Source organism: Ambystoma mexicanum, chromosome 1p (assembly GCF_040938575.1).
Source record: "Ambystoma mexicanum isolate Mex_15411 chromosome 1p, UKY_AmexF1_1, whole genome shotgun sequence".
In the NCBI taxonomy this organism is placed as follows: domain Eukaryota; kingdom Metazoa; phylum Chordata; class Amphibia; order Caudata; family Ambystomatidae; genus Ambystoma; species Ambystoma mexicanum.
Window position 1 is genome coordinate 236,382,088 of NC_090921.1, and position 21,388 is coordinate 236,403,475.

The window sequence follows — 21,388 nt, forward strand, 5'->3', positions numbered from 1 at the left end:
GGGAGCGAGTAGGGTAAGCATGATTGTGGTGCTGGGCTCTGTGAGGGTGGGTTATGCGGTGCCTAGGCTGGTCAAGTTAAGGGGTGAGCTGGGCAGGCATGCGGAATTGGTGATGTGGAGAATGGTTCTCAGTAGTATAGAGTAAAGGCCCGGGAGGAACATTGTGTGAGGGGGGTAAGGTGCAGTGTGTGTCCTGTCTAGGGTCGAAATCTAGCAGTGGACAGTGCGGCCTGCTTGGAGTAGCCGAATACTACCTAATCCATGTAGTGCAAGGTTGCAGATTGGCATCTGACTCAGGTACAGGTAAGCAAAGTGGTCATAGTAAGCGTTTGTCAATTAGCACAGCATTAGGTTTAGAATTGCGCCAGTGTACCAATTAACATCTTGGATCAGAGTAGCATGTATTCAGAATAGCGCCTGGAATGGGAATAGCACCTAGGTTCAGAGTAACACTTAGTTCAAGATAACACCTAGAATCAGAATAACCCCTAACTTCAGAATAGCACTTAGAGCAGATTAAGCACAACATTGAGTTTAGTGGCTATAAAAGTATGTTGAGCGGGGACACATTGGGATGCAGGTCAACAGATCTAGAGGCAATTGGTGAGCAGATCAGCAGAACAGAGCAGATGGTCACAATGCGGTTAAAAATGGCAACTAGAATTGCATAGGGTAGCCGAGCAGCAGTGAGGCACAGTGCAGTTATATGTTACAGGGATGACTAGCGACACAATAGTCTAAATACGACTGAGCACCTATGTACTGGAAATGGCAGCAACTTTGGGCACAGATACAGCATGCAGTAAGGCCTGAGTGCACGAGAGTGGCAATAAGTAGCTTGTGGTAACAAAGCCTTTTCCAGAGTCTAGGCAGTTCAATTTAAAAGCGAAGTGGCGTTTACCGTTGAGGTTGGTCTGGAATCCGGCAGGGGGTCCGGGCGAACGGCGAGGAAGGCTGAGGACAGGTATTGGCCTTATTATCCTGGGCCTTGCTGGGAGTGGGCCGGCTTCGCCTACCGGCTGGCGATAGGCTGCTTAAGGTGGCTCAATGGCCAATCGGATGCGAGGACAGTCGGATGTGCTCAGTTAGGCACTGGGGTTCCTTGAGACATGGCGGGCGGCCATCTTGGAAGTGTAAAAACCTTGTGGTGGCTAATGGTGGCAGGGGCAAACACAGCAGCTGTTGGCATCAAGTTTAAAACATGCAGGCTGTGTAGATATTCTTGCAGGTCGGCGGATCACTGGTGCAATTAGCAACTCGTAAGTCAACTTTATGTGTAGAAATGCTCATTTCTACACATATCTCTCAGGCATATTACCTCCATGTTCCTCTTCCTTGTCCCAGTACCTACTTTTAAGGTATCAGCCTCTTTGTCAGAAACCCTTCAGGTGTCGGCATATGAGGAGGGTCACACAGCTTGCAGACTTAATTGCTGCTGTAAACACCCTACTGGTGTAATAAAAATGCTGAAGCCAGGTCTGCATTCAGTCACTTAATTTATAAGCATCTGTGTTTATTTCATTGAAGTGCTGTTAAGCACAAGCATTGGCAAAGCCAACAGTTTTGGCTTGTGTAGGAACTTGCCAGGCACTGCTTATATGCACAGGTTACTGCCACCGTTTTGCACCTGCAACTACCAATGGGCAGTTAATACCAATATGTCTGTGCCTGACAAGTGCCTTTGCCATGCCTACAAAAAAGCCCAAACTGTTCGCATTGCTAATGCTTGTTGTATCAGTGTGCCCCGTCTTGTAGATGTTCCTGTTGCTGTCTGTCACAAACACACCTTGTACTCACCGACTTTCCTTATGTATTGCTGTTTGTGGTTGTTTTTATTAGTGCCTCTTTGATGGAAAATTGTATTTGAAAGGTTGCATTTTTTTGATTTATGTAAGGAATCTGGTATATGATGAGTATGTATCACTTTGTTGAAATTACTGTTCACGCTCTTTCTTGAATATAACATTTTGACAAAAAAAGTATAGAACCTAATGGAGGAAGTCTTATGTGGTGTGTTAAAGCCCTTCAATCAGGAGGATGGGTGAAATGCACAAGGGTGGTTCATGAACTCATAGATGTGGCACCAGGGACTGTAAAGCTTCATATCTTGATCGGCTGGAACACCTGGACACAGTGGTGTACCGAGCGAGGGCTAGGAGAGGGCACACTGCCACCCCACATGCTCTTTTGAGAGCCTGACTGGGACTTTCGTCTGTTGGCCACCTCTCCTGTTTGGCACCTCAATGAAGGTGCCCAAACGGGAAAGGTGTCCCCCTGGCAGGACAATGTGTGCTGAGTAATTCCTGCTCAGCACAGTAATTGTCCTGGCAGCAGGACACCTTACCCTTTCCAAAACCTCTGCAAGGACAATGTCCCAAGGAGCTCCAGGCAGCAGCAGAGGGGTTCGCAAGTTGCTCTGTGTAAAGAGCATTTCAATGTGAACCATTAGGCACTGATGGGAGGGAGGGTGGACTATTAGCAGGGACTTTTGTCCCTTTAGAAATGTGCATGGGAGGGAGTGATCAGGTGTGAGATGGTTGCATAATGCTGCAGGCTTTATGAAATAATGAGTATTGCTTTACCCAAGGGGGGGTTTGTTAAGCTCACATTAATGTGCATGATGCTATTGGGACTTTGCATGCAGGATGGGGACAATAAAACTAAATCCATCCTCTTATTCCTCAACATATTTCTATAATGATGTATAATTAAAGTTAATAATGAAAGGGTAGTTTCTTATGTAATGTGCTTTGCTTCCAAGGCATTGCTATAAATAAAGTATTATTTAAGCAGATGAAATACAAAGGGAAACATTAATAAATATCTATATGAACTAAAACTGTGAAGATGTGCTCAGTTGCTTAAATTGTCCACATCCCAGTTTCACCATTTAACCAAAGTGTGTGATCCTGGGCAGACCATGTAATCAGACTGCGTCTTATCTGCAGCTCTGTGATTCACTTCAAAGCTTTAATATATCATGCTGTTATTTAAAAAATAAAAAAGCCTGACTTGCTCCATATATAACAGTGCAATTTAGGTATTTTGCACCACAAAATTATTTGCCACTTGGCTTACTTATGACAACTTATTCTAAAGTCACTTGCATTCTGCCTCCAAGTATCAAAGACTGATGATGCTCCTTGTGATTTGCTTTCTGTGCAGTAATTTCTGTTGGTGCAATCCATATGCAAATTAGCTGATGTGCATGTATTTTGCCCCACAGCGCCTGGACAGAGCTCTAATAGATGAGTTCCCTGCATCTGTAATGATTCTGCCGTTTTTTTTTTGTTGTGTTAAAATTCGAGATGCCACTAGTAATGTTACCAAAAAAATAGATTGGGGCAGGGGTGGGCGGTTTGTGGGCGCGAATGAGACAACCTGGAATTGCGTGCACTGCATTTGAGTGGAAAGTAGAAGCATTTCACCGTGGCTGTCCCCCTCACCACATCTTGCAATGCTGAATACTCCATTTACAGGATAATATAGGGAGGCTTTTCATAAAATGTAACTGTCTTGTTATTACCACAAAGGGACATTTCATGAACTGTATCGAGTCATTAATGGCTTCAGTCGAAGCCTCGTATTTTAATGCCAAGTTAAAGTTTATGCAATGTCGAGCTTTGTTCCGTTGTGGGTATAGATTAATCACTGTTTATTATTCTGAGAGAAAGCTTTACATCAGCAGCTTCCTCAAAGACAGCCTCTCTTTTTAATGCAAAGCTTTCTCTCAGAATGAATAGTGTTTTATCTATTCAGCAACAGGAGGCCGCTCGCGCGCTGGTGCTCTGCTGCTTATGTCTGTGACAGCTGGAAGAGGAGCCAGAGCTCAGGCTTATTGCAGCCAATCAGCGTTCAGCCGAAGACAGCCGAAGACCAGGGGATACCGGATCGGTATGGGATACCAAATATTACAGAACACCGGATCGGTATGGGATACCAAATATTACAGAACAGTGGCACATGTAGTTCCTACACAGCCCAGCGGGTTACTAACTGATAATGAAAATGTATATGAAGGATAAATACCGTGATTGTATGTGTACAATCGAGTAGCAGAAGATGTAATGAACCTACATTGACCCTGTTCAATGTTACGAATGGTTAATTTGATACACATATAAAATGTATCAAACAACCGCACTGTCAGTGCGCCAGTGTTATTTTATATCACGGTCTCCTTTTCCTCCTGGCTGAAATGGCATTGCTCAGCGGAATTTGCACTAAATGTACTATTGTGACGTTTGTAAGGAGCATGTGCAGTCCCCCACTGGGGCGATTCGTTATGGTCTGTTCAGCGTGGCTATGGTGCTACCGAAACAATAGGTATATCAAATAATTTAACCACGGCAGTAAAAATGAATATTAATTCACTAAAAGATGCACGTAGTCGGCAGGATTCGAACCTGCGCGGGGAGACCCCAATGGATTTCTAGTCCATCGCCTTAACCACTCGGCCACGACTACTTACAAATAAGAAGCGTTCCAAAGCTTTCATGTTTCTCATTTCCATGAGATATGTGTAAGTATTTTCTAATACTATAACATACATCAGTAGGTGAAGTAATAAAGACTGTATTTAATGAAATTATCATAATTTGGTTATTAATTGAACGATGCGTGCCACAGGAGACTACAGTATGCCAAAAGAGACGCCAACATGCACCATGTCACTCTGTAAATGTTTACCTAATTGTATTTATTTGCTTTCTTTGGCGTCATCAGGAGTCTGGCAGGAAGCGGGTGCTTTTTCCGCTGAGTGGAAATAGCATTACCACCGTGATCCGTGGTGCAAATAGCGCTGAATCACAACATGGCGAGCATGCGCATCAGTTTCCGGCAGTAACGCTGTTTGCGCCTAGAGGAAATACCGTCGAAACACGTGCTACCGCTGGAAAATCGGGCGCAAATTGCGATATCCCCTGTTGCTAGCATTATTAGCATTGACGCTATTAGCGCCGGCATGAAACGCGTCACCACTGGATGGGAATCACTGAGATGGATATTTTGAAACCCACAATCCATTAAATATCTGAGTTTCCTGTAGCCATGCAGAGAGTCCATTAAATATCTGAGTTTTCTGTAGCCATGCAGACCAGAAAACCAGGCAGAATGTCACAAGAAAGGATCCGAAAACACACATTTAGTGAGGGGGAGCTTTTGGTGCTTGCCGATGAGGTGGTTGCACACCACAATGAGCTACATAGGGCGAGGCAGTGTAAGACATTCGCACAGCGCCGGACAGCCATCTGGTAGGAGACAGAAGGTGCGTGCACCCCCTAACACATGTGCATGCAACTATGGCAGCCTAGCACAGGATGTCCCAGTGAACAGACCCATGACCCGGGCATTGCGACAGGGTGCAATGAGTGGGAGTCACATCAGCAACCTACCGAAGCATCCATGAGCCAGTGCACCAAGGCCCCCCCCTGTGAGTCCGAGCAGTGGGGAGGGCAGCCAAGGGACCCATTCAAGGGCCATGCACCCTGCCAACCTCTTCCAATCTAAATGGCCCCCGTATAGGTGATGTGGGTGGATGGGGTTCAGAAACATACATGGCTGACAACAGCTGCCCCAGCATCGACATCTTGCCATCCACACACTGTCCAAATGCAAGCACCCTATGTGTGCCACCAAATCTGCTCCGTCTCCATTATTGGGAATCCACTTGTAAACACCCCTGACCAAGACTGTACATCGGCACAATTTCCCGGGTCCCTAATCATCACCATGTATAGAATGACATGCATGCCAAAGCACGTGGGGGAATGACACCTAACACCATCACCTATGATCCCTACAGGCACACAAGCAAAGCCAGAGGCGTCTGAGGATGAAGAGGTGGCAGGCCCATCTGTGAGTGTGATATCTGGGTTTGTCTGGGCACACAGACACCAACACCATCACCACCCCGCAAAGGGGCAGACACGCCACACCAAGGCGGAAGTCACAGAAAACCACTGCGCATCGCAGCAGGAGCACGCCAACCCCAGCTGACAACACCTCTGCTGATGTGGACACCACCACAGAGGACACGCCACACAGTCCAGTGACATTTGACACAGGATGGCGTGTGACACTGCGAGGACCCGCAGGGTCACAACTGCCAGTAACTTTGCACTGAGGGTATTTGGATAAAGGGCAAGGGAAATGCTGGCGAACGCCTCAGCCCTTGCAGAGGCCATCCGTCAGAGCAATGAGCTCCAACGGCAACAGCTCCAGGGGGCCAGCTCGATCCCTTCTCGTTCTACTGCGCCAACTGAGGAATCCCAGGAAAGAACTCCTAGGTGCCAATCTCTGCCCCAGCTGCGCGCCAGATTATCAGCTGCTGGGAGTTGGGGGAAGAGGCCATGGCCACAGTAATGGCATGCCAACTATTGGCCTGAGTGGCCATGCCATGGACTCGTTGGAGGGTGGGGGGAGGTAGGACTGTGGGCTGGGGTGTTGGTGGTGGGCAGGGTTAGAGCGGACTGTGTGATGGGGTGTTGGTGGTGGGCGGGGGAGGAGGAGGGACTGTGTGCTGGAGGTTAGGTGGTGGGCGGGAGCAGGGGGCTAGTTGGTGCACAAAGTTAGATAAAAGTTTGTTGAACATCATTCATACATGGACATTCCTGATTGTGTTCATGTGCATTTTATTTACAGTGCTGGAAGTGGAGAGAGGCAGCGTATTGTACTAGACATAATTGTCTATTAGTGCCTCCCTCCCCTCATGTCCTCCCTGAGAGAGGCTGCCTTGGCTCCTGCCTCATGCTGTTCATCTGGTGTTCCACCATGTGTGGCGTGTCTGCATCGGGGCGGGGGGTAGTGGCAGATTTCTCCTCAGGCAAATGTTATGTAGCATTGCAAATAACATATACACTATACAAATAAACAAAATACAAAATACAAATACAAATTGCGCACAACAGCACAATTTTACCCTTTTGTCAGGGGGATACATTAGGGCACTGCCAGTGCAATCTAGTCACCGGAATCGTGCCTTGAGGAGTCCAAAGGAGCACTCAACGCACACACAGGTCCGGCTGTGGACGCTGTGGACATGGTTGTAGGCGGTCTCGTGGTGTCTGTGGGTCAGGCACAGGGGTCATCAGCCACTCCAGCTGCAGATATCCAGAGTCACCTGAATGGGATGGCATACAGACATTAGTCACTTGTCTCATGCATGGGTATGCTCTCACACTGTATCGGGGGGCATTGGTCGACGTGTGCATGCATGTGTACACCCACCCATTCAATGTGTATGTGTGATGTCCGTGCACCCTTTGTCAAGAGTGGCATGCATACCTTTGCCTGCACTCGCTGTAGTACTGAGGGCCTGCTGTTGGGTGATGCAATGTGGATGTGCCGCATTCCTGATGCATTGTGGTACATGTGGTCATGTGTGTTGTTGTAATGGCAGTGGAATGTGCACATCAGCGTGTGTGTCCAGGTGTGTCCAGGTGTGTCCCACATATGCATGTTGCCTGTTAGTGCGTCAACTTTTCATGCCATGTTTCTTGTCAGTACACCCCCCACCCCAAATATAGGTCTGGTGCTTTACTGCGCATCTGTGCTGGAAATTGTACTCACACACTATCCACCAAAGCCACACGGTACAGTCAATGGCTGCAATGACTGACATTAGGCAGTTGGGCGGTGGCATAGATTCTTGCCTTCACGTCATTGACCTGGATCAGGGTGGTGGGCAGTGCAACATGGTGGTTCACATGCCGCAAGAGGGCATCCAGCACCTGGGCCAGGACGGCACAGAATGTGGGTTGTGCCATGCCAGGCATCATGACCACAGAGTGCTGAAAGGTGCCTGTTCCCAGGAACTGCAGGACTGCCACCAGCTTCATTAGTGGGGGCACAGCTGTACGGATATTTATCCTGTGCCCTATGTCTTCCTGGATTGTAGCAAAAAGCTCAGTAATGGTCTCCCTGTGGAGGCGGTAAAGGGTGACAAACTGGGTGTCGCTGAGGTCCAAGGATGATGGCCTGGGGGTGGGTGCTCACCTTGCTTGGACGGTTATCTTCATCCTCCTTCTCCTCCTCCCACCTCCCCCTACTCCCTGTGCCCTGCCTGTTTGTCCAGCATCTCAAGGTTCAGCTGCAAAAAATAATGGCAGCATGGTGTTGGAAACAGTGTTTGGGGCTTGTGTGTATCTTTTCTTATAAAGCCCTCTGGTGTGCAGTGGGTGCACCCGGGGCTTCGTTTCTGGCACCTGCATTCATTTACCTCCAGCTGGGGCTGGAGGTAATGCTCGGTTGTATTAGTGCTGGTTTCCAGAGCTAATTCCGCTGTACATGCACTTGTGATGCGGCTGTAATTGCGGTTAGTATTGTTGGCGCTATTAGCACCGGCTGTGATAGATCCGGCTGTAATAGTTCCGGCTGTAATAGCGCCGGTACATTTTGTGACCACCGGTATTTGTGCCCACTCGTGATCCAGCAGAATGGTATTGTTGGCAAAACAAAACTAAAATGCTCAGAATACAAGGGGAAAAAATACAGGACTGGATGAGGATCTCTCCCATAACATCAGGCATCTCTGCATGAGGGTTAAACCATAACATACACTTTGTGGGAATGTGGTCGTGGATCCCGTGGAGGGCAAAGGGTTTGCAGGTATGGGCACTGCAGAAAAGGCACAGGAAGAACATTTTCAAAGATGTAGGGCAAGAGTTATGAAAGTGTTAAATGTGTGCACTAGGAAAGAGGTGGGCAGGCAGAGCACACAGGGATGGATCAAGGAGTACACTCTGCCATGGGATTGGTTTTCAGGGAACACATCACTAAGGAGCAGACAGTGAATGGTTAAGGGTCAAGTGTCAGAAAACAATTCACTAGACATGGCATTAGCAGAGATTGTGCAGCAATTCCCACCGGACACATCAGCTTAATCTAAATGGTACCCAGACCATGTCCTCCATTATCCCTAGCTCCAACTTTGTGTTCTCTGCAAAAAAACTACTTCCGTGTCTGTCCTTCATTTGTGCAGAGCTCCCAGGATCTGAAACAGCTCCTTAGGGTTCATGCACCATTACCTGACCTTTTGAACTGAGGTCATCCTCAAAATAGAATTAACAGCGAGGGGGCGGGTGTGTGTATGTACATGTATACACACTTGCGCAGATGCATCTCAAGTATGTTGTGTGCTGAGGATTCCAATACAGTAATCTATGTCACATATTCCCTCCATAGAGTGCCCATCACCACCCAAGAGGCAGTTTCTTCTGAAGATATGCACCAATCTGCACAGCATTGCAGATTTACCACGGGTAAGCATGTAAGCATGCCTAGATTGGGCCATAGTCCTAATTTTAACACCAGGCCACTAGGATTTTGGATATATAGACACTCTTCTATATATTTATTTACTATATATATATATATATATATATATATATATATATATATATATATATATATAGATATATATATAGATATATATATATATATATATATATATATATATATATATATATATATATATATATATATGTCACTCTTTACTATGTGTAGGTACCTCCCGGTATAGACACGATCATCCCCTCGATCCAGACATTTGATGAGGCCCATCTAGATGAATATGTCCCCCTCTAGATGAAGTAATACCAGAGGTCAGTATGCTCTTTCACTCAAGCTGCTCGTATCATCTGGCTATATATTGAATCACACTCATATGTTTCTATGCAGGGTCCGCCAAACAAATTGAACAAGGTCCTGAAGAACCCAATGGACTAGCCGTAGACAGCTGTCGAAACATCATACCGAACAGAGAGCTAGGCTAGCAGCCATCATTGCACGGTCAATAGAGGTAGTCACAAAAGAAATATATTGGTAGCACCATCAGACCTCTTAAAACACGAGTCAGAGAACACCTCTCCACCATATCTAGTCAGGACACCAAATTCCCACTTGCCAACCATTGGCAGCAACATCATCAACTGGATCTGAAACAAAGCATCAGATTGGTGGGACTTGCAAAAGCGACATTACCTCCAGGGGGGGGGAAACCTAACACTTATATTACGGAGACGTGAAGCAAGACTTATATGTCAGTACAGGACTGTGTATTGTGGACTCAACACAGACCATGAGCTTGGAGTTTTTCTTTAAGTTAATTATTGTTCTTTTATATTTTCTCTTGTGGCCTATGCAGCTTTGCATACAACTCAGGATACTATCCACATTCCAGTACGAATTTGTGCCTTACACCGTATGTAACCAATTGCAAAAGTCATATCCTTTAATTGATAGCAAACTCAATTACAAATGGGTACAATTTGAGAGGGAATGTTTTAGAAACCATGCGGTACACATTTATCGTCAAACATGACACGTATCAGTCAAAAAATAAATTCTCGCTGCAGTTATGCCTTTTTACTTTATTTTTCTACAAATAATGCATGACTCAACCGGGCGCACACATTAGATTAATCAAGACCGCACAGTAACGGTATTATGACCCTTTCCTATCAATTGGGATGAATTTCCCTTCAGTTCGTAGTAAGTCGTAAGCAGCACAATATATATTGTTTATAGCTTCACTGGCACAACCTGGTATCGTTAATTTAGAATCCAGGATTAACACTTTATTTGTAACTAACTCAGTAATTTATTAGTTGATCTGCATTTTAATCATTTATGACACCAATTTTGCCATGCCTGGTAGTTTAATCTCCATTACGAATAACTGTCCTGGAACTCTTTCCATGATGGCCGTCGTGCAAACCAGGCGTTGCAGACTGCCGATAATACACCTAAGACGCGTGACCTTATTAAACTACAGACAGACTGGCGTTCGCGTGGGTACCAGCCACGGCGTACAGCAGACCACCGAGGCAAGCTCTTTGACCATGGCCCCTTAGACCACTGTCAACTGACAGTGAAGCGCTAATTCAGCCCTATCAGGGACAGGAACGATGCAAGATTTTTTGACACGTTCGTAATTAGTCCTGTTCATTTCTATTCTCCCCCTCTCCGCAACACCGGGCTTTCAGCCAATGTGCACCCGCTCGGCTGAAACCATGCCACCATTCTCTATGATGGATTCAATACGGATATTAACAATTTAATTGCTGCAACTGCGAATACTCCTAATTAAGATACTTGCTTACCCTTTTTTCAACCAAGACAACAATCTGTTTTGCTAAACTTAATTTACATTGAAGACATAGCAAAGATAGTGTGCTACTGTTAACAAAAGTTGTTGTATACGAGAGTGTACTAATTAAAGAATCCTTTTCTACAGCAATATTATAACTCACCTGATATGACCGCTTAAGAACGTTCTCAATCATAAGGTACTCTACCGATAATACAACTTACGCAAACTTAGCATTGTTCGCCCATAACCCAGGAATAATCAGTAACTCGAAATGGAGGATTAATCAAAATGTTACCGTTTTGTCTCTTTCCTCCCTCTCTCTCCTATGATCATCCTACCTTTCTGTCATGTCACAACATAAATCATGCTACGGACCTTTTTGCATCTGCAAATACATCTAAATCACGGTATTTATTATAATTTCTTTTTCTCACATATTTGACAATTATCTGTGAATTCATGACCACCTGTACACAACTTACTAATTCTTTATGCCTTGTTGTCTGCAAAATTGCTAAATGTGGGTTTGGCAACTCATAATTGTAATGAACAAATTTAAATCAACTGGAAACCCTTTCTGTACTTTGGGTTGTTACACCGCTCGCCCCATTCTTGTATCAACTGATCATATGATATTGTACACATGTAATCTTTGTATCACAATGCAATATTATTTTTCATTATGCTATTTTTTTTATTTCATTAAAAAAAAAACTTTCCTTTTTTTGATTGGAAAAAATGGATTTATCATGAATATAATTACTATGTTTTGTACCAGCCTCAGGAGAAGAGCAAGGACTGCTCGAAACACGTGTCAGGCTGTACATTGGTTCTTGCAATAAATCTGCAACTTAAGCAGTATTTGATGAATTATTGTGTTGGCTCAGTGAGACTGGAAACATACTTCAGTTCTATTTGTTATACATTGAACTACAACGTCACTTGTAAACTGTAAGGTTCCCCCCCCATTCTTTAGATCTGTACCGTAAAATGTATAATTCCAACCCATTATTTAGAACATGTAATCCCACTGGCCCTGAAAACCCTAAAGTGATTTAGGCTCACTCTTGTCCAATCAAGGAATATTTTAAGCCCCACCACTTTAAAAATGCAATAGGGATCAGGGAAAGGGGGCCCTCTTGTCAGGCCATTGAATAGTTCCCTAGTGACGAGGTTACTTCACTACAATAAACAATATCTAGGAAACACTATGAGGGTCAGGCCGTGGGCAATCCGAAATACTTTGTTCAGTGTTCTCATGAAACGTTCTGCTTTCCCATTCACTCGTGGCCACACAGGTGATATCTTGGATGTCGTATACCGCACTCCACCAGAAACTGTACAAAACGTTCCCCTTGGAAGGGAGGGCCATTGTCTGAGAATATCTCCCTGTGGGAACCCATGCGCTGCAAACAACTTCTCCATTGTTGGTATTATGTGATCAAACGAGGTTGACTCAAAAATTCCACCTCGGGATATCTGGACCATTGGTCAATGAATACTAGGAAATGGATATCTTGCACTGTGGACCCAAAATCAACGTGGACCATGTCCAACAGAAAGATACTCATGGCCATGGACTCTATCCACGGTTCCCGTTGTGCCCGGGCAGCCGCCTGGCACCACACGCAGCTTCGCACATATTCATCGACGTAGTTCCCAAGATTCGGGAACCACACTTTGGACCTGAGGCAGGCCTGTTTTTGCTGCTCCTTGCTGACCTTGATGTGCATGCTCAACTTGCGGGAACAACGCCAGTTGAACCACCATTATTTCTACCCTCAACAGGAGCCCATCATCAGTGAACGATAGCTAATTTCTGATCTTCCACAACTGCTCCAGTTCCACACTGGCTGCCTGAATCGGCCTGTTTAGCGCCATTAGAACATTCTTCCACTCACCCTTGTGTATCGCCTCCTTCAGAAGACAGAAGCACTCATCCTTGCCTGACGACTCCGCCAGATCGTGCATCGACATTGAAATTGGCGTGGCCGCATCTACCACTAAATTGACTAATTCCTCCGCTTTGCACACCTCTCTGCCAAGTCCCGAGTCCTTCCGGGCGGGGTGTCTCGACATGTAATCCGCTGCATTGTGTGACCGAGGGCGGTATACCAGGTGTATTCCATACTCTACCAGGGCAACATCCAACGCTCTATGCGGGGTAGCGGCTTTGACGGCTTTGACGATGACCCTGACATGATTGCCACAAACGCTTCACACTCAATCTGGAAGTAGCAATGTTCCATCTCCGAAAGGGCCCAGCTCACAAATGCAATTGGCTTGATGTTCCCTCTGGATTCACATTGGGTCAATACCGCAACCAACCCAAAAGGGCTTGCATCGACCACGATTTCTGACTCAAGGCTGGGGTCAAAGAACGCCATGGTGTCCTAAGAGTGCTCTCTTTGTGGCCTCAAATTCCTATTGCTCCAGTGGAATCCAATTCCACGCCGTCTCTTACTTTGTCAAGTTCCGCAATGGCTCTGATAGCGTTGCCAAGTTATGGGTGAAACGTCCACAGTATGTCACCATACCGAGAAAACTCTGTACCTCAGACACATTCTCTGGTGACTTCGCCTCCTTTTTGTCCTTTACTTTGATGGGGTCAGGTGACACGCCCCCCTCGTGAAACACAAAGTGAAAAGATTTAATCCGTTTCTGGAGAAATTCAAATTTTTCCTTGTGGAGTGTGAGTCCCAATGATTGGATCCTTCCCAGAGTCTTCTCCAACCTTGCCATATGTTCTACCTCCGACCTGGTAAACACAAGGATGTCATCAATAATATTCATTACTCCTTCAAGATCGGCAAACAACCCTCTGATAATGTTCTAGAAAACCTTGGATGAGCCTCTGAAGTTGAGCCTCTTATATTGGTACAGGTCCCTATGTGTCGTAAACGTAGTTATATATCTTGACTCAGGGTGGAGGACCACCTGATGGTAACCAGCCCACAGATCCAGTTTCGAGAAAAACCGGGCCCCTTGAAGTTCCCCCACAATGTCATCAGTTATCGGAGTCAATTGACGTTCACGTTTGATTGCCTTATTGGGCAGCCTCATATCTACACCGATGCACACTGAGTCCGACTGTTTAGGATTTCGAGCCACCACAATCGGGGACACCCACGGTGTTGGCTCCTTTACCTTTTCAATGAGTCCAGCTCTACTAGGTGGTCTAGTTCCTTGTTCACTTGTTCTCTTAGGTAAAATGGGACCCGTCTATGGTTCAGGGCCACTGGACGAATGGACTCATAAATGTGAAGTTTCACTGGTTCACGTGCCTTTTTCCCGATCCCTTTGAAGACCTCCTTGAACCTTTCCAACACCCTTGCGATGTCCTCCACATAAACGCTGAATGTGAAGTTCGCAATTTCCAGCGCCTCCGCTGCTGCACAACTGAGTAGAGTGTCCTTACTCACATCTGTGACAAAGAACCGCACTTGAATGGTCTTGCATCCGTGATCCACTTTTGAGACAAATGCCCCTTTTAACGGTATAGGTTCTACTCCCTCAAACATGTAGATCCCTACTTTCCCTTGTCTCCGTGACTGGGGACTGGGAAGCGACCCCTACGGCCTCAATACAAGTCTGCCGGTCTGGTACCAATGATGCCGGTAAGCCTACCGGCACCGTGGTTACCGGACCGGCACACTAAGGGTCAGCTTACCAGAGTTACTGTGCCCACCAGGCACAGCGGCCACAGTAAGCAGACCTACACGGAAGCGGTGCCGGTGCTTCCATGTTCCTCATTCCCATTGAGTCCTATTGGACTCAATGGGAATGGGGATTAACATTTACCGGCGCCTGACTTCCCGGAACGCCGGGGTCATAATCCCCCGGTAATTCCGGCAAGCCAGGTGCCAGGAAATATTTCAAGTCCAGCAGCAACCTGCCGGTTTTACCAGCATGGCTACCGCTGGACTTGTAATGAGGCCCCTAGTGTCCTTGACCAGTGCTCTGGTGGCAATTAGCACCGGTATTTCGGCTCCATCCACACTGACCATACACTTGGGCTGCCAACATTTCTTCGATTTCAACGCATACACACTCAAGATGAAAAACACTTCACCATCTTCATCCTTGTCCTCCTCCACCTCTTGACCACTCAGATCGTCATACTGGTCCACCCTCTGGGAATGCCTCTGTGTCAGAGCACCCATCTTCCCAGGGCCCCTCGGCACTACTATGGGAACTGGAGCTCTGCACATCCATGGGGAAATTGTCAGGTGCCCTGCACCATCCGCATGTGCGCCCCTTTGCTGGACATTATGCTAGGTGTGGGAGGTCATACCCACACCTTTCACATGGGTTTGGGACCTCTGGCCCCTTTTTCTTCCGAGGGCTCATATTATTCGTGAACATTCTTGTTCCTTGCTGGCACCCATTGTGCACACCTCCGCGAGTTTGAGCATGCACATTTCTGCATCGATCTTTGACTCCCTCATGTCTGCCAGCTCATATGCTCGCCCCATTTTGAGAATAGTGCCAGAGTGAGGCCTGCCACCCTCAACACATGGCGTCTCATTTTACCAGAGTTGCACCCTGAATTAGTTAGTGTTGTTCCATACTGTCCTCATTGCCCCAAGCACATGTGGATGCTAAATGTATGAGGCAGCCATGAAAACTGTCCCAAGACTCATTATCTTTCTGTTTCGCAGAACACATCACGAGTCTTGCGTAGTCTAGGTTAGCTAATGGCATAATGTGTTCAGTCAGGCACACCTTGGCTGCTTGATAGGAGTGATCGAACAGCGTTAGAGTCTAGAAAATCTTGTGCACAGCAGGGCCGGATGCATAAATTAAGGGTGACATTTTGGCTTCATCGTTCACTTCTCCTGTAGCCCTGAAGTACATTTCCAGGTGCTCTAACCATAACCTCCATTTCGGCCCCAGGCTGGCAGGGCTCCTGATGTGTCAAGTTCAGGCATTGGCGCTAGGGCCCCTTGGCTTACGCACCTCCAACAGCCACCACAGCTGATGGCACATTCCCCACTGCCGCCGCATTGTCTTGATTCCCATCCAAGACGAGGGTCTAGTGCTTTAGGGAGGTTTGTTTGTCCCTACTGGGGGCACAGGCACTCTCACCTACCTGGAGACCGCAACGCAGTATCACTCCCACAACTTCCAGGGCACAACTTCTTGACACAGTCTAACTTCGTTTTTTTTTTCTTGTATGGATGTATGGGTCCAGCACACTCCTCTCTTCTCTCTAGCATGCTCAGATCACACTCTCCCCACCACTTACTTGCAGGTTCTAAAAAACACTGATGTAATGCTGTTTCCATATAGCTTTGTGTTTGACAGTACTTGCAGTTCTCAGTGTGACAGCACACCAAGCGTAGCCACAGGGCTTTAAGTGGGCAGCCTCCGAAATTTCAGCACCACCATTAAGGCTGAATAGGCGAGGCGCTGTCCCCTGCCAGGCAAGCCTATATAAAATAAATGCAGAGATCAGCACCCTCTCCCCCAGAGGGGAGAGGGTGTTAATCTCTACAAACGGCTGCCTGGCAGGGGTGCCAGTAGCCCATTGAGCCGGGGCTCGTCAAGGGGGCGTGGCCTAACGGGACATCAAGACCCCCGTTGTTAGGCCACGCCCCCTCGATGAGCCCCGGCTCGATTTGTAATGCCACTTAAGGCACTGCGTAGCCACCACGTGACAAATATAAATAACGCCCAACTGGTGTTCCAAACATTTACCCTGGAGTTGCACGAGCACTCTTGTAAGGAGCCGCGATCTCCGAGGTTGTAAGCTGTCCAGGGTCTGCTTTGGCACAACTTTGATGCATGGCTCTCAACCATTTGTATCGCAAAGGCGGGTGAAAACACCCGATTTTATTTTTGGCGGGTGAGAGGCCCATTGAAATGAATGGGCGGGCTGGAGGCTTGGCGGGTGAGTCGGCTGTTTACAAGGCGGGTGACACCCGCCAAAAGCGTGTGAGTTGAGAGCTATGTTGATGCTCAGCGAGCGGAGCGAAAAGCCGATCGCGCCACCTCCGTCGAGGTGCATCAGGAATTACTTCCTCGCCCGCCCGAGTACGTGAGGTCCCTCAGGCTGACCTCCTCTTTGCCATTGTTGTATAGCGGTAGGCGCAGCTCCGGAGCAGGAGAACACCCACCCCCCCAAAAGAGGACACAGACGCAGGTGTTTCCAGTCTGGGCTCCTCTCCGGCAATGTGTGCCGAAGTGGGAATTCCACTTTTATTACATGCAGAAGAGTTACGTCACTGCATTGCATGCACCCACATGACACCTTCACACCCCGGTCTTGCGGAGTACTAACTAATAGCAGTAAGCCCCTCGCAGGGGGCACATTACCGCTTCAGGTAATGCCCGGGGGCCTGTGTTAAGGCCCTTGCTTCACTTGGGCCTGTAACTATGGGCCCGGGGCATTACCTGAGTGGTAATGGGCCCCCTACTCAGGGCTTAATGTTTAATAAATCCACTGGAGCAGATGGACCTGGAGAGCCCTTTGGTGTGGCACTGGTGGATTATTTGTCTAAATGGATAGATTTACATTTTTAGTCTGACAATTTCATGAGGACAACCATATCAATTAATAAGTGCAAAATTCTGGTTTTTCTAATGAGCCTGATCACATCTGGATGGGAGTTGGGCGAGGCGGAGCATCCACTGCTGCTGTTATATCCGCCACACTTCCTGCATGCGCGGGCACAAGCAGCAACTGGTGTGATGCCTGTTCTGTGTCTCCTGCGCTGTGACCAGACGGCCTAATGGGCGGCCCAAGTCGGTCCCTCTCCCTGCCGGCATCACCGGTAGGAGAGACATCACACTGGCGATGAGTGCACGAACCAACACGCGCGCGGAGCAAATAACATGCAATTTCAGCACAGTATGATCTAAATGATCACATTTTGGGAAACACGGTGGAAACACACTCCCCCACACGTGGAGGAAGAACTAGCAACGTTCCTCCCGACACACACAACGTAAGGGCACTTGAGAAGACTAAGCAGCACTGCAAAACCACAAACCAACACCTGGACACTGAAAGTAACAGGCGAGGAGGAGCCCATTGCTCACCAGCATACAGACATGCACAACGACATAGAGGCAAAATGGCAACTGGACTTTCCACGCAAAGGCCCAGCAAACCAGCAAGAATAGCAGCAACATTAATACAGCCAACTCTATCCCCTTGACATCATGGGGGTGCTACAGCAGCACTCTGGCCTTTCGAACCATACACAGACCGTCATCAGTGGGGCCCCGCTGGATGCTGTGGATCCAAAAGTTTGAAATGGCGATGGACTGCAAGGACATAACAACACCCAGAAAAATGAGATCACACCTCCTGCTTAAAGTGGGCAATGACGTGCTATGCATTTTCAACTCTTTGGTTATCAACGATGGTGCAGACGTATACCAACTAGCCAAGGATGCCCTCAAAGCACATTTTATGCCGCAGCTATATCCGGATTATGAAACTTTCAATTTCTGCACCAGAGTGCAAATGGAGGACGAGACACTTGATGCCTACAACACAAGGCTTAGATGACTAGCACTATCATGCAAATTTGAAGACGTCGAAAAAGAAATAAGGTGCCAAATCATCAACGGAATGTGCTTGGAGAAACTCTGCAGAATGGTAGTCAGTGAAAAAGGCTCAGTTGTGGTACAGTTTAGAACCGAACTAAGCAGAGGCGAAAAGACAATCAAATCAAAGATCTATGTTCTCAATGCTGGTACCGAATGCCTACTTAGCTGGGAGGCAGCTGAAGACCTACGACTAATCAGGTTCATCTGTGATGTTGCAAATTCCACTGACGTCACCGACCTACTAGCCAAACACCCTAGCATCCTCAAAGGTGTTGGATGCCTAAAAGGCAAGCTCATAAAATGACGTATTCACCCTACAGTTCAGCCCTGAGCGGTACGCCACAGGAGAACTCCATTCTGCATGAGAGACCTGGTGGCAAAAGAGCTACAGGAACTTGAAAAGGCTGGCATCATCGAACAGGTGACTGGCCCAACACTGTGTGTGTCACTGTGTGTAAGGTCTCCTTCTCTAGCTGTGCTGTGTGCAAGAGATGCAGGAAGGTGGGATTGTGTGGGTACTTTTGTAAATTCTAATTGCAGCCCTTTGGCTGTCTGCAATACCCAGGCATCGTGGGAAAGCGTGCGCCAGTTCTCACCGAATTTTAATTCCCCCCCAACTGGCGGGTACGCGTGCTGTCTACCTGCGGGAAGTTCTGTCTTCCTTATTGTCCTCTGCCTCGCCTTCCTCTCGGTTGACCGGTACCGTCGGTACCGAGGCCGGTTGCTCGGCCTCGGTACCGACGGGTCCTAGCAAAAACTCTACCTGGGAATATTTTCTTTATTGAGGTTTGGGCTTTTTCCAGGGAGGTGTAGGTTGCTACAAACCTCCACATTTCCTTCCTGAATGTCTCCCCAAATAGTAGTCCTTGTGCTGCTTCGCCTGCCTCGTAGGACGCCAGATCCCGTAGCGTGGGATCTATTTTAAGGAGCAGCCCTCTCCTGGGCTCAGATGAAATAGCACAATTAGATTTACCCAGGAGGCATACTGTCCTTTAGGCCCAGTTGGCAAGTATGTCAGGGTCCATTTCTTCTCCTGTATCTCTTGCTCGTTCGGCCAGGTCCATGATCTTAGCTAGGAGCCCTGCCAGGTCGAGCACCTTTTCTTGGCAACTATGCCAGGATCTGTCAATCCCTTTTCTGGGATCTCTGGTGCTCTTTGAAATAAAGGCTAGCATCTTCGGATCGGGCCCCGGCGCTTCCGCTACTTTCCCTGGTAGTTCAGGCTTGGGGCATTCTGCTCGCATCCTCTGTCTTGCCTCTTTCTCTAGGGCTTTGCGTAACCTGTAGGTCATGTATTTAGTAACCCTTTGAGATGGCAACCATTCTGAGGATTTAGGGTTCCGGATGTCTTCCGGCTCAAACATATTCGAGATTCCCTCTTCATCCTCTGTATTGTTGTTTCCTCAACCTTTTCTTAGGTGGGGGCTGCGCTTCTTCCTCATCTCCTTCCTTGCCCTCATCTTGTGGGGATTGCGGGGACCCTGTGGGTTCCTCTTCGTGGTCCTGTCCGTCATTGCCCATATTATCTTCCCCTGGGTAGGAGGACTTGAGGCTCGGCACTTCCGACTTCTGCATGAATGCGTCTCGCAATCTTATGAATGCGTTGGTAGCCTCTCGTGCTTTCAGTTTTGCCCCTTCTGGATGACCCAGGGGTCAGAAGAGTTATTTCTCTTCCGGCTCTTCTTACATCCCTGTGGGTCCTTTGGCATAACCCTTCTGGATGTGCTTTCTTTGTGTGAGGTGCTTGTCTCCTTTTGGCTCAAATATGTCTCAATGATCTCTAGTCTCTCCTGTAGGGGTTTCACCCCGTGAGCCACTGCCTCTATCAGTGAGTCTCCCAGCACTTCCTTGACGATATAGGCTAGGTCCTCAGAGTAGACTGCCTCTTGCTCCTCCTCACTCCACACAAATTCTTCCATCTTTTTTGTGCTGTAAAACTGTGTGAATTATATGAGGCTGCACCTGTTCTCCTGCTGTGCAGGTTTCAAATGGCTTTCTCCAAGCTCCTTATAGGCCATCTTATGCTTGGCTGTGCTCTATGAGTGCTTATTCTCCTTTATTTAAGGCTTTGATGTTAGCTCCCGCTCCGCAGGTGTAAAATAAGCTTTTTTAAGCAAAGGTACGGTCTCCGGAGTTAATCTGCTCTCTGTGGAAGCGCGTACAGTATTGAACGCTTCTTCCCTGTTCGCCGCGTGGGGAGGCCCCTCCCTTCCAAGGGTGGGGGCTCTCTACACTGCCAATGGTCTTGCGGCTGTTCTTTGCACTGTCTCTGTGCGTCACAGGGCTCTCACGGTCCTGACTCCGCCCCACTAAAGGTGGGGGGCTGCTCACGGTGGTTTGTGCTGGCCGTGTGAGTACGACTCCTCCTCCCCAAGGGAGGGGGTCACTCTTGACGTATGGGAAAGACGGCGAGCCCCTAATGTGCCAAGAATGTGGCACGGGGCCGCCATCTTCCAAAAAGAACTTAAAGTAAATATAATGAATCAAGTTGCGCGCTCTTTATCACTCTGTGATGCTGATATGCATTGTTTGTTGCGCGCTTTTAGACATTAACATCTAGTTCTCACACTTAATAATCTCGCTAGAAATATACTGACATTACGCATCTAGAAGTAAAGACTACTTATCTGCATGGCAAGCAGGAAAGAAGAGGGAGATAGCAGGAAGAGGAAAGACTAGGAGCATGTCACCAGGACTTTGGGATTACAGCTGGCCTGGGACATGAGGGAAATGTAG

At 47.5% G+C, this 21,388-nt stretch overlaps 1 non-coding gene across 1 annotated transcript; it reads right to left on the bottom strand.

Moving 5' to 3' along the window:
• Nucleotides 1-4,385: 4,385 nt before the first annotated feature.
• TRNAS-AGA (transfer RNA serine (anticodon AGA)) lies at nt 4,386-4,467 on the bottom strand. The gene has a single exon. It is a non-coding gene; the product is annotated as a tRNA-Ser (tRNA).
• Between the last annotated feature and the right edge of the window lie 16,921 nt (nt 4,468-21,388).